We start from the raw sequence: 13,186 nt of genomic DNA on the forward strand, positions 1-13,186 counted from the left end.
CGTTCCGGTAACAAGCACCATAAATGTACTAGCCAGACCATCTCAGGAATGATTTAATGTTACCACATTGAAACTTCTAGGCTATCCCGCACCCGCCCCCTAATTTCATGCAACTTGGAGTTTATAGAGCCTTGGCTGCTACAGAAATAGGATTCGCCACGTGTGGGAGAAGTTGACAATTGAGTTGGAGAAGCTATAAATTGCGCTGGTTGTCCCCTTGAACGGTTGCGCTACACAACCTCTTGAATTATTTGGGTAATTCAGTTGCCTCTTACGACAGGCATACCTGCCGCGGGTATATTCTAAGCCCCCTAAACCGCTGGGGTACCGCTACCCGCCTCAATCGTCTCGGTTGACAATTGGGTTGGTCATCTGGGTATTTTGGTCGCTTCTTACGACAGGCATACCTGCCGCGTGTATATTTTAAGCCCCTAACCCGCAGGCGTACTCCTTCCTGCATTAAGCCTTTATTTTTAAACAACTCGCTTCCTGCAAAAATTCACGTTTCAATCGTAACATGGTTCCATAGGAAGCTCCTTTCGGTTGCAATGCAACAATCTGCATCGTGTCAGTTCGGCAGTACAATCCAAGTACTCAATAAGCTTTTAATATGTAGCAGAGCTAATTGATTTCAAAGGTTTTCCTATGTAAAAACTCTATTTATGTATACGTATGTATTTGCTTAGTTATATGAATTGATAAGAAATTGTTTGGCTAATAAAAAAATGCAAAAATTTCTACTGATATGAGGCACGAGCGGAGGCTACAAAAACAACAACGAAGACGAGCTTAAATGTTTGTGAATAACTATTTTCGTTATCTCAATCAGCTATATGAGGTTCGTCTTTATATAGGATATATATACATTAACCTGGGTTGATTTGTATGGACGAAAGTTAACCTGTATGGCGCTATCGATTTTTCGATAAGATTTGAGCTCAGGAAAAAAAGTTCCACTACGCATACCCAAAAAATAATTTTCGAGCCTGCAAAAAAAATGCAATTTTTCGACCAAAACACTCCCCAAAACCCAAAAAATATTTTTTTTTTTTCAAAAAACTGTTATCGTCGCCAACGTTTTTACAACAGTTTTTTGAAAAAAAAAAACTATTTTTTGGGTTTTGGGGAGTGTTTTGGTCGAAAAATTTACCCTTTCGCCATTTTTTTTTTGCAGGCTCGAAAATTATTTTTTTGGGTATGCGTAGTGGAACTTTTTTTCCTGAGCCCAAATCCTATCGAAAAATCGATGGCGCGATATAGGTTAATAAGTCGACCCAGTCGAATATTCATATATGTATTTGTAAGTATGCACGTAAATATTGTAACGAATTTGCTGCAAATCCTCTTATTTGCCCTTTTGCTAGGTTCGTATCGCTAAACTGTTGAATAAATAACTCCAATATTTAATTATGCAAAATGGCCTTTATTAAAATACTTCACAATAACACTCAAACTGTGCAACGAATAGCTCAATAACCAAACTGATAGCTTAAATGAAACTGACTTTCAAAATAATACTGCTATTGCTCGCTAGATATCGTCTTAGTCGTAACTGATTGACAACTCAAATCAAACTGAATTTCAGCGCCTCTACAATTGTCGCCTTTTATACTCTTTGATTTCAACCTTCGCATCTTCTAGAATCTACTAGTTCAGCACAGGGATGCACCTTAACGTTAAGCTAATCGTTTATCAAAAAATTTCCACCGTTTCCGTTGAAACACTTCGAAATATTATCGATAAAGAAATTATCAAGATAAATTGTATCTCGTTTTTCACCGAAACGAAAAGCCTTCGTTAACGTTAAAAACGTTAACAAAAACGTGATACTTTATGTTTGAACTGTGCTGGCAATGCTATAGCCATGGTTAAGCCGTAAGGTGGTAACAGCGAGCGGACATACACACACAAACTCCATGGAATTTGTTTGTGTAATTCGTTGGTGGTAATGTCAAAAATACTGTGAGAAATGTTCGTACTGTCAAAATTCATGAGAAAAGTTGCAATCAGCTTGGCGAATGCTTTCACCTTTAATGACTCCGCCATCAATCAGCTTTGCCAGCATAGTTTGAAATTAATAATCATCATAAACGATTTGATTTCGTTTTGATATGGCAGAAAACGAAACAAAATCATTTCGTTAATTTGACGTTTTTAACGTTAATAAACCAAACGAAATGACTTTGTTTCGTTTATTAACGTTAATTATCGTAACGAAATGATATCGGTTCGTTGGTTAAGCATGCCTGGTTCAGCAGATCTCAAACTTCTCAGCTGTAACTACAATTGCACAATTTTATACATCTTCTAGGCGCTTCCAGAATCTACTAGTCCAGTAGCTCTCAAACTTCTCAGCTGTAACTACAATTGCACAATTTTATAGTTTTTCTCATTGCATACTTATAGGAGTATCTCAGATATATGCATGTGTTAGTGCATTGACTCTCCTCTGCTCGTATACGTACATGGTACAGTTATTGACGCAGTTATTGTTTCGTTTGTGTAGATACATAATGATTGAATTATTAATGTGCATTCACGTCACTGCTTAGCATCGGATTAGAGACGGCAGCACTCCTTAGTTTTGCTAATATTCGTAACAATATATTTACCCTCGTAAATATAAATTTCTGCTAATACGCAGATAAACCAAAATCTATGAGAGTAATTATTATTTATAACTGATTCAGCTCCACCTTTATTAATATTTATTTATAGCTTTTAATGCGTTGCCATTTCCGTAATATTTTCCCAACAAAAATTTTTTCTGCGCGCACATCATATATATTATTTCTATGCTGTTTTTATGTGCAGGTCCCTTTTTCGCTCTTATTTGGAGTCCAAATCTATAAATAAAGTTTTGGTTGAAAATATGGAGACTCTGGCTATTAGCGAGCTTTGGGCAATTTTGGTTGTAGTGCTTTCGTTTAGCTTTAGATATATTTTGTTAAAATAATTTGTTAAAAATAAACGATTGTGAGCACACCAAGAAATATATTTGTACTATGGCACTATTGTGAATATTTGTACTGCATTACCGGCAGTTGCTAACATACGCTAGATGGCAGCGCAAGCTGTAAGTTTAACTGATTGGTAGAACAGCTGATTTCGGTTGATATTTGATAAGAGACTTTTATATTGGTTGCGCAAGATGCTCACGGGTTCGGTTCGTACATATATATTACGCATTTTCATTATAAATTATTAATTAAATTTAGACGTATGGAAATATTTTGAATTATCAAAAGTTTGATGTCAAAACTGGGAAATTCCAAGTATTTGAAGTATATACATTAGGGTGGGTCGAGTTGTATGGACGAAAGTTAACCGATATCGCGCCATCGATTTTTCGATAGGATTTGGGCTCAGGAAAAAAAGTTCCACTACGCATACCCAAACAAATAATTTTCGAGCCTGCGAATTTAATTTTTTTGACTTTCTTTCGACTTTGATTTTTAAAGTTTTTTTCATAACCTACTAAACAAATTTTCATATATATACCCTGTCCGACCCAAAAATGTTCGCTAAAAACGTTGGCGATAACAGTTTTTTGAAAAAAAAATATTTTTTTATACATGAAAATTTTACAATGAAATGAAAATTTTTTTAGTAGGTCATGAAAAAAACCTTAAAAATCAAAGTCGAAAAAAAGTCAAACAAATGAAATTTCGCAGGCTCGAAAATTATTTTTTTGGGTATGCGTAGTGGAACTTCTTTCCTGAGCCCAAATCCTATCTAAAAATCGATGGCACCATATCGGTTAACAAATCGACCCAGTCTAATATACATATTTGCAAAGGTATTTACTCAGGGACATAAAAAAAATAAAACAAGTAAGGAAGGATAAGTTCGGGTGTAACCGAACATTGCATACTCAGATGAGAGCTTTGCAGACAAATGTTGGAGTTGAATGTTGACATAATTTACTTATATACTGTAAAGATATTCAATTTTTTGTTAAAATTTGACTTTAAAATTTTTTTTTAAAACGTGGGCGTGTTCGTTATCCGATTTTGCTAATTTTTATTTAGAACACACGATTTTTCAAGTAATAGGAGTAACGTTCCTGCCAAATTTCATCATGATATCTTCAACGACTGTCAAATTACAGCTTGAAAAACTTTTAAATTACTTTTATTTAAAAATGGGCGGTGACACCCCCATTGTCCAAAATTTTACTAATTTTCTATTCTGCGTCATAAGGTCAACCCACCTACCAAGCTTCATCGCTTTATCCGTCTTTAGTAATGAATTATCGCACTTTTTCGGTTTTTCGAAATTTTCGGTATCGAAAAAGTAGGCGTGGTTATAGTCCGATTTCGTTCATTTTAAATCTGAGATGAGTGCCCATGAACTTACATACCGAATTTCATTAAGATACATCAAAATTTACAGAAGTTATCGTGTTTTCGGGCATACGGACGGACGGACGGACATGACTTAATGAATTTCTTTGTTCGCCCATACCATTTTGATATATAGAAGTCTATATCTATATCGATTAGTTTATGCCGTTACGGGGTACCGTTATGCGAACACAATTATAATACTTTGTGAGCTCTACTCAGCTGAGTATAAAAAAAGCTAAAAACAGCTGAAAAATGTTTGGAAAAAAGCTGACAAAAAGCGTAAAGCTAAATCACAATCTAGCATGGAAAAACCTAAAATCACGAAGCAAACATTCCGAGCCAAAAAAGAGTCAAAAAAGAATCCTAATTCGGATCGTTTACGCTCATTATGAGCTCGTTTATGAGTCCGAAATGAATGCATTTCCCTTCTTGCGATAGTCGCCCTATACATATGAGCCTTTTATTATACAGTATGTGATCCTAAATCAAATTCCGATCAGACTCATAAACAGGTCATAATTTATACACTGAAAGAAAAAGACTGGTAAAATAAACCGAAATACGGGTCAATTCAACCGAAATTTCAATTTTTATTAATCGCAACAAGATGTTGAATCAACTGCGTACAAATCGTTGATCCCTAATTGACTGTTTTAGTAGTCAAGTGAACAAAAAAAGTTGTTGCGACAGCTTTGTACGAAAGTAACTATGTTGCGGCATTTGCCAGGCAGATGAGTTTTCACTGAGATCTTTTCATGGCAGAAATACAATCAGAGTGCTTGCGGAACAGTGCCAAGGGGCGACCCCGCTTAGGAAAATTTTCTTCTAATTGAAAAACCTTATTTCTAAAATTTTTATGTTGCTTTGTGCGGTAGGCGGAGCACGCTACCATCACACCACGGCGGCCGTCATATACATACGTAAATATGTGCATACATATAGTAAACATCATACATAAGTACAAAGTAGAGAGCGCATTGAGCGTAAAATTCTCTTTGAAATTTACTCATGTATTGACTGTTGGTCGCTGTTGAAATGACCAGTGAGATCAGTTGTGTTAACAAAAAAAAAACAGTTAGACTGATTAGGAATCTGTCAGTTTTACAGAATTTTGCTAACTTAAGAGCGACAATTTCTCTTCTGTTGAAATGACTAAACTAATTTGTTCGCCTGACAAAGAACTCGGTCGAATTACCCATAATTCGATCAATTTCAACGAATCTCCGATAAGTCAAGAACAACAGAACCAATTTTTGATTTTACTAGCACCATTTCTTTCAGTGTAAGAACTCTTTTCGCAGTCATTTACATACATATGTGCATTATATAAGCAATACAAGTGCATAAACATCTTCGGAAGCCTTGCTGGAAAGCAGGATTTTTGGAAGGAAACTCTTAAAGGTGGGGCACACTGACGTCTGCGCTAACTGAAAACATACATAAAGTTCAAATACCGCGTAGGCAATTTGTGGTTGCACTCAAAAAAAGTCCAAAATACATACATACAATATGCGGATAATTATTAGATTAGACGAAGCGTTCATGCAAAAGGAATTTGAACAAAAAAAAAAACATTCAAAATAAAATATGAATATCGGTTCTAAATTTGCTTTGTTTGCTGAACACTCCTGGCATAAGGCTCATATTTATCATCATATTAGAGTCATTAAGGACTTCTATATGATCACATTTTTGAGGCTGAAATTTCTCACATATTTCAGGCTCATTTCGGGGTCTTTAATTAAAAGCGCTCCTTAAATGTTTGAGAGGTATTTTGAATTTATTTCAATTTACTTATATAAGTAATATTTATGTTGACAAAAATGTTCTACTTTGAAGTACATAAACTGGACTAACAAGTGATATACACACATTTCTATCTCAATGTCGCCTTATCACAAATTTTAATTAGATTAAAGTTCAATGCTTGGTTAGCCAATGCAAAATATGTAGCGTAACAAAAAGTTTGTTTATGCGATAATGACCATAAATGATGACTAATCTTTAAAATTAAAAGTTTTCATTACAAGCTGCTGATTTTCGGCAAATACTTAACAATTTTTATTTAGGTCGCTTTCTTTTGTTAACGTGGTTTTCATATCTACATGTGACCCGGTCTATGAAAAGGTGGCTTATGACTCAAAAAGAAATTGCGAGAAAGAGCTGTTAAAGATAAACAATGCATTTCTTCAGTTTCTTAGGAGTAGTAATTTTTTTTTGAGTAGGTAATAAGCCACCTTTTCATAGACCGGGTCACATATACCAAACAATAGGCCAGAGCTAGCTAAGTTTTACGCTCATTCCTAGATCAGAAAGTTTTTCAAATTACTAAAGTTACTAAAGTTTTCATGAAATAAATGCCACCCACCAGATTATGACGAAGTCAGAATAGCAATTGATTGAAAAACAACAAGGCCGCGGGCGCTGATGGATTGCCTGCTGAGCTATTCAAATACGGAGGCGAAGAGTTGTTAAGGCACATGCATCAGCTTCTTCGCAAAATATGGTCGGACGAGTGCATGCCCAAAGATTGGAATCTAAGTGTTCTTTGCCCAAGAAAGGGAATACTGCAAACTGCGTCAACTATCACGGAATCAGCCTTCTTAATATCGCATATAAGGTCCTGTCAAGTGTAGTGTGCGAAAGATTGAATCCCACAGTGAATCGGCTGATTGGACCTTATCAGTGCGACTTCAGACCTGGTACATCTACCATCGAACAAATTTTCACAATGCGCCAAATCTTGGAAAAAACGCGCGAAAAAAGAATAGACACACATCACCTCTTCGTCGATTCTAAAGCCGCCTTCGACAGCACGAAAAGGAGCTGCCTATATGCCGCTATGTCTGAATTTGGTTTCCCCGCAAAACGTATACGACTGTGCAAAATGACGTTGACTAAACGAGATTTCACACAGGGTTCCCTCCTATCGTGCGATTTCTTTGATTTGATGCTGGAGAAAATTATACTTGCTGCAGAACTTAACCGCTCTGGAACAATATTCTCTAAAAGCATGCAATTACTGGCATATGCTGATGACATTGATATCATCGGCCTAAACACCCGCGCCGTTAGTTCTGCTTACCCCAAACTGGAAAAAGAAGCGGTAAAAATGGGTTTGATAATGAATGAGGACAAAACGAAGTACCCGCTGTCATCGAGCAAAGAGTCAGCGCATATGCGCTACTGTTGGCAGCTATAATTTCGAAATAGTAAAAGACTTCGTTTATTTGGGAACCATCATCAACACTAATAGCAACATCAGCTCTGAAATCCAGCGAAGAATCACTGTCTCACTAGGTAGGCAATTGAACAGTAAAGTCATCTCTCGGCAAACGAAAATCATACTCTACGAGTCACTTATCGTACCCGTCCTACTACTTATATAGTGCAGAAGCATGAACCATGACAACATCAGATGAAGCGGCTCTGGGAGTGTTCGAGAGAAAAATTTTTCGAAAGATTTATGGACCTTACGCGTTGGCGTTGGCGAGTACCGAAGAAGATTTAACGATGAGCTGAACGAGCTCTACGCAGACATAAAAGATGACACTCCGGCTAAGAGAGTATTTCTATCGAAACCCGCCTATGGAAGCAGAGGTAGAGGGCGCCCCCACTCCGCTGGAAGGATCAGGTGGAAAACTATTTAAACTCCCTTGGTGTGACCAATTGGTGCCAGTTGGCAGAGAAAAGAAGCGACTGACACGCCTTGTTGGACGGCCATAACCGTTTGAACCGTTAAGCGCCAATTAAGTAAGTAAAGTTTTCATACACCTGAAGAACATCTGACCTTTCGTCCCTTTACCCCTGTCGAATCCAGTCAGCGACTTCACTAAAAAACTGCTAGGGTAGTCGCTTTGGGCGTACACACATAATATTTTCCGTCAAAGCTATTGCTGTCTACTAAATTTAGGACCCCACGTTGGGCGCTATTTTTTAAATACGAATTTTGAAACAGAATTTTGAAGCTTGCCGATTTTTGAAATTGAATTCGCGTTGGCAGTTCTAAATATGATACCTATGTCGTTCGTATTATTAAAACAGTCCGAAAATACCACGCAACATCATTGTTTCATATACGACTGGGGTCACTATAAAACATCGATTCACCTACTGATAATTTAAAGATTTGATAACGATATTTTAAGAAATAAACTATAGGGTTCGATGACTGAATCAGTTAAGGCTGTAGTTGTTCAAGTTTTGAACAAACCAATAGATAAAAACCTAATATTTATTAACGGCAAAGCATCTTTTTCGGCAAAGGTGTCCCTCGGCCTACTACGAAGCTCGGAAATCATCAACATCGATAACATTTCCAACACCTACGGGGAGTTCTTTCTTTAAGATCAATCAAACAAGCAACTATTGAAAAAATAATGAGAATAGGAGGGAAAAAAATAATAGAAAAGGAAAAAGGAAGCCAAACAAGCAAATTAAGAGAAAAGCAAACCTTACAAGCCTTAGACTAACAAAGTTATTCCAATTATTGAAAAAAACTGGCTGGTGCTCATGATGGCTATTCTGGCTGGACACTGTCTTTTAGATCAGGGTTGAATGGCTAAGACTTTAGACTTAACCATATCTGGCAGATGCTGTCCTGAACGAAAATTGGTTTGCCTTAATTTGGAAATGGTTCTTCCCATCTCTTATCACCCCTTTCTTCTTATTTGCCGCTGTATCTTCCTTTTTTTGCTATTCTTGTCTCTATATTCCCTCTATCTAACCCTCCCACTTTCAACCTAACCTAAGTACTATTCCCACTTCCACTTCCTCATATAAGAATCTTTTCACCAAATATTGATAGCCGTATTTAACCATTTCCTAACTGGAGCGGCCGTTGTGCCGTGGTAGCGTTCCCTATCTACCACAACGAAGGTTCAAGACCCGAGCAAGGCAACATAAAAAATTTAGAAACAAGTGTGTTCAATTAGAACACAGGTTTTCTAGCCTCGGCATCGATTTGGCAAGCAATTCGAGTGTATTTCTGCGAATAAGACCTTCTCAGTAAGGAGCACTACGAAAATTGGAAGAGAAGTTGGGCCTAAAACTCTTCAGAGGTAAATTGCGCCATGTAAAGCTCACTTTTCCATAACTCTGTGTTTGCGGTGGTTTTGTAGGACCGACCTAAATGTTTGCCGCCAGACCTGATAGCTCTACCGCCGCTAGTAACCAGAGCCTTGAAATTGCAAGCGCAGTACAGAAGCACAGAATATTCTCAACCTTTTCTTCATACATCTGCTGTTACTGAAGTTCCCCAATTTATAAGCATATGACTCCAGAAGGCACTGGCCAGTTAGTACACTCATAGTGAGCTTCAAGTTTTCTTTATTTTCCTGTTTGATTGATCATTAGCAACTTCTGTCTCTCATAAAATGCTCTTAAAGAGATTGGAACGTATACCGTATACTCGATAAGCTCCGCACCCTCCTTTGCTAATGATAGTTTTTGTTACCTTCTATCGCCTTATGACTGGGAACGCAATACATATACATATATGCACGTTCCAGAGATTTTTCTATAATGCTTGTTTCCTGAAATGCTGTGTGAGAATATTGCCTTAACGCCCACCTGGCCTTCAATAGACTGTGCCAAATATTAGCATTTCTAACATCACTATGATGTTAGTAAATAAACAAAACGACAGTAAACCATATACACACGTACATAGAAGGAAACGAAGAATATTTCACACACATAACCAGCAGCTTGAATCAAAGAGAATATTTTGCATACACATATGTAGGCAGAGCGTTTTGTCATACTGAATATTGGAGTTATTTATTCGACAGTTCAGAGATTCGAACGTTAACAGAAGCTGCAAAATAATCAGGAATTTCCCAAATTTCGTTACAATATATACTAACTCGCAAGTTCGCGGCTACAATTTCGACCTGTATACGATACTGTGGTGATCTAGCAGCCTGCAAGAACTATTTCCTTTGTATCAATACAGGCAATACGACAAGTTGAGTATTTGATTTAAAATGAAGTGAAACCGATTTGCGGGCAGAACATCGTCTAACAAGTATACAAGTTTATAACAAGTTCAGTATTTTAATAAGCAAACTTTAATTAATGAAATTCGTTTTCTTCTTTATTATATATAAATTCTTGCTTAACTTACCAGTATAAATTTTTTTATCAGCTTTTATTCGTGTTATTGCAAGAGTTTCAACTCTTTTTACTATCGCGGTTTTAGACCAAGTTGCTTATTTTGTGGTTGCATTCAGGGCTCTTATTCAATACACTTCGAAGAAATATATACAGCTTTGACCGATTAAGCCAACAAGTTACAAAATAACTTCAAAGGCTTCACTTGCACACGCAACAGTTTAACAACAGCAAAATAAATAAAATTACTTTTTTGTTCTTTTCTTTTTTAACCAAGAAGTGTATTACGCGACAAAGGAACTGATTACGGAAACGCAGGTGATTGACTGACTAGTAACACCGTCAGATCGAACAGAGCTCTGCAACGAGTAGCCATACACACAAAACCATGGTTCAATTATGTACAGGTTGGCTCATCTCATCAGCTGATTTTATTTATGTCATTGCATGGTCGAAAGGATTGTCAAAAGGAGATGGTAAACTCAAAATGAAACCAACACATTGGCAACATTTTACTTACACATACAAAAACTGCTAAGTTTTATGTTTCCATTCCATACCATTCGCACCAACACCAATACACAGATTTTGACAATTTTAACAGACATATTTTGTTGCTTTACAGATGAGCCAACCTGTATATAGTTGAACCATGCACAAAACTGTCAGTTGGTGTTGATAGTTAAAAAAAGCGAAGAGTGTAAATAGGTAAACGACCAAAAACATAAAAAGAAAATGAAGAAAACCAAATATTAAAACGCCAAACACACGCAACTCATTCGGCTAAAAACAAACACTTCACGCAATAGCAACAACAAATTGTTGGTTTCCGTTTTTAATTATTTTTACGTTACATATACGCGCAAAAAATATTTAGCACTTGTAATTTTTTTGTTGTTTTTTTTTTTACTGTCTGCCGCCTGATCCACCGTTGATTGAATAGACTCCTTGTAGTATTTGCTTTGCTTTGCTTCTTTTTTTTTATTTTTTCAATAGAAATAAATTGCTTGCGGTCAAAGTGGTGAGCATAATAGGCTTCACACCTGCCTGGACGAAACTTGCGCTTTTATGACAATCACGTGAAATGTGTCACATTGTTGATGAATATGAAGTTGACAACGTGCGGAAGTTTTTTCTGAACTTGTAAAAAAGTTTGCAATTATATTTTCAAGAATATTTTGTATAGAGTTTAAAAGAGGTTTTCACTAGCAAATTTTATTTTTCTAGGGTGACTGAAAACAAAAAAATATATTTTGAAAACACGCTAAAAGCTTCATTCAAGGGATATCAAATTTCCCTGCAGCCGTCTCTTGCAAATCAGCTGAGGTCTCTCCATCCACTGAAGCCAAAGATGGGTGTCGATTGTGATACGAGTCACAGGGACTTCATCCATTCGCTTAAAATTACCTAACCAACGCAACTAATGTTCTCAGAGAGCTTTTAAGTTTAACTTGCTTCAATACGCACCGTTGATTTCCCGTAGGAACCAAAAACCTTCGGAGAACTTTTCATACGAATGCTCCAAGAAAGGAGAGCGCTTTGCTCAGGTGCAACTTATCTCAACACCGCCCGTGATGATGAAAGATTTAGGTTAGGTGGTAGCTGCCTTGGTAGGGGAAGCTCACTTGGACAGCTTGAAGGTTCACATAAAATAACGGTGACGTACAGCTACTTAGAGAATCGAAGTTTCTAATGAGACCGATCTCAAGCTTGGATTTATCCTCCTGAGATCCAAGTGAGTAGTAACGCAAGTACTTTCGCCTGGGCAATCAAGCATAAAGCGCTTCATCCTCCATACCGCTGCAGCGAGATATTGTTTCAGTATATTGGACGTACTCCATGTATTCCCATTGGACAGTGCCCTGTCAGAACCCCAGTGACCATTTATAGATGAGCCTTAGTGAACCCAATCATTTCGCAGGATTCCTGGCATCCACTTCCCGCCCTGCAAGAGCTGGTGTCCGCCCAACTCTAGCTGATCTAACTCGAGGCCCTGGTATGCAGGAGCAGACCATAGGTGGCCTGCGAAATTTCGAAATCCCTACAGCCATCTTCATCCGGATCAATTGTACCAGATCGGCTTGACAGTTTCGTGGAATATTACTATGGACCGGCACCCAGATAATTTAATTATAAAATAGTTCCATGCAATCGCAATCGGTGTCAGGCATTCCAGGCTTCTATCGGACTATAGTTGAACTCAACGTCTTGGATATCAGCTTGGCTCTAAGAGTAGATGTTCCTTAACCGTAGTAGCACTGAAAAGCATTTCATCCACCGCATCCTTAGTCGCAGCAGCTTTCGCTTGGAAGACGTTGTAGTGATCAGCTTAGTTAAACTTGCAGCTTACATTCGGCTCTTGGCAAAATGTTGTCAGAAGTTGTTTTGAAGTCGACATAAAGATGTTGCGTGTCGATTCTCTCACCGAGGACCTTCTTCAATGCAAAGTATGGTCAGAAGTGCGTTGCAGCGTTAAGGAGCTTAGAATATTGCTGCGGCAGGCATGCCTGCCAAAAGAGGAGAGACTATAATCCACATACCCAAAGGTTCGAGGGGTCAAAAAATCGTTCCATAAGGTGCTGGTATCGGAGCGTACCGAATTCTTATTCTTAAACTTCAGCGAGTGTTTTTGCGGCTACAACAACGACAAAAGGGGCACATGCCTCTAGATTTGGAATCTGACCTACCCAAAAGACGACTATCCAACAAGAGGGCCACACGTC

General features: G+C 37.6%; 1 protein-coding gene across 12 annotated transcripts in view; it reads right to left on the minus strand.

The window, feature by feature from the left end:
- MYPT-75D (Myosin phosphatase targeting subunit 75D) overlaps nucleotides 1-13,186 on the minus strand; it is a 531,155-nt gene that overhangs the window by 212,875 nt on the left and 305,094 nt on the right. For 2 of the 12 annotated variants that reach the window (XM_067787388.1, XM_067787383.1), the window contains exon 2: nucleotides 10,477-10,822. The exons of 6 other annotated variants lie outside the window; for them this stretch is intronic. The gene's annotated coding sequence lies outside the window, so the exon portion shown is untranslated. Of the gene's footprint in view, nucleotides 1-10,476; nucleotides 10,823-10,983; nucleotides 11,126-11,373; nucleotides 11,604-13,186 lie in introns of those variants that run through there. 4 more of the 12 variants (XM_067787384.1, XM_067787393.1, XM_067787382.1 and 1 more) reach the window with 3 other exon arrangements.

The sequence above is a fragment of the Eurosta solidaginis genome, chromosome 5 (assembly GCF_040869045.1).
Source record: "Eurosta solidaginis isolate ZX-2024a chromosome 5, ASM4086904v1, whole genome shotgun sequence".
Lineage (NCBI taxonomy): Eukaryota > Metazoa > Arthropoda > Insecta > Diptera > Tephritidae > Eurosta > Eurosta solidaginis.